The sequence below is a fragment of the Lissotriton helveticus genome, chromosome 11, assembly GCF_964261635.1.
Source record: "Lissotriton helveticus chromosome 11, aLisHel1.1, whole genome shotgun sequence".
In the NCBI taxonomy this organism is placed as follows: domain Eukaryota; kingdom Metazoa; phylum Chordata; class Amphibia; order Caudata; family Salamandridae; genus Lissotriton; species Lissotriton helveticus.
This window is the reverse complement of record NC_136072.1, coordinates 452,861,767-452,862,772: the sequence shown is the minus strand read 5'-3', so window position 1 is coordinate 452,862,772 and position 1,006 is coordinate 452,861,767. Positions and strand designations below refer to the sequence as shown.

Genomic DNA, 1,006 nt, shown 5'->3' with positions numbered 1-1,006 from the left:
CGTGGCACACAGAGTGTGCTGCAGCCGGCTCCCGTTGACGAGCATTAGCTCAGATTTTCGCAAGCCCTCTTCTCTTTTCATTCTAGAATTGGTTTCAAATGTTTGTGTCGTGAATGGAACGTGAACTATGAAAGGGAATAGAAGAGGCAGGGTCGTGGTTGTAGAGGTAAAAAAATCATATTGCTGAAAAAGGACGACTTAAACTGATGTGAAAAGTTTAGTTTCATGCTCTGTCGCTGCAGTGCCATCAAATATTTAATGTTTTGAGCGTAGTTTCCCATTTTTTCGCTCTTGTACCACTCACCCCACTGGACACGTACGAGAATTTAAATAATCTATAATTTGAGTTTAAAAGTTCTAAAATGTAATTTGGAGAATGCGGGCATCGATCCCGCTACCTCTCGCATGCTAAGCGAGCGCTCTACCATCTGAGCTAATTCCCCGCCTGAACTCACTAGACACTGAGCCCCCTCTACTCATGCTCAACACAGGCATTCATTTACTATGGAATGGAGTTGGTGTTTTATTTAATTCTTTCGCTTTGCCCATCGAGATAACCAGCTCATCAGCAAACATCTTTTCTTACCTCAGTAGCCCAACAGAAAACTATGCTGACATTTATTCCAGTAAAAAAATAAAATGTTAAAAACTGATCGGCATTCATTCTGACCCCTGTTATATGACAAAGAAGCATGCTGCCCCTCGATAGCTTGTTATAATGTAACAGTAGATCTAATTGTATCTCACAAACTAACAAGTTCAATTCAACTCATCAAAACCTTAATCAGCGTCCTGCTGCTCGAAAGTAAGCGCCTACAGCGGATGCGCCTTAAGCAGACCACGGGTCATGGCTTCAGCCTCGTCAGTGAAGAGAAATTAGCATTTGAACTCAGTTTTCCTGGTCTTTTTCATCACCGTGCGTTGCCGAATGAATGCTAGGAGAAGTATTAACTTCTGTTCCCAGATGAGGCATGTGTAAGTTAGCAATGGGGCGAGGGTGTGGCGT

The 1,006-nt window shown here is 42.8% G+C and overlaps 1 non-coding gene across 1 annotated transcript; it reads right to left on the bottom strand.

The window, feature by feature from the left end:
• Window positions 1–370: 370 nt before the first annotated feature.
• On the bottom strand, window positions 371–443 carry TRNAA-AGC (transfer RNA alanine (anticodon AGC)). Its single transcript has one exon. It is a non-coding gene; the product is annotated as a tRNA-Ala (tRNA).
• Between the last annotated feature and the right edge of the window lie 563 nt (window positions 444–1,006).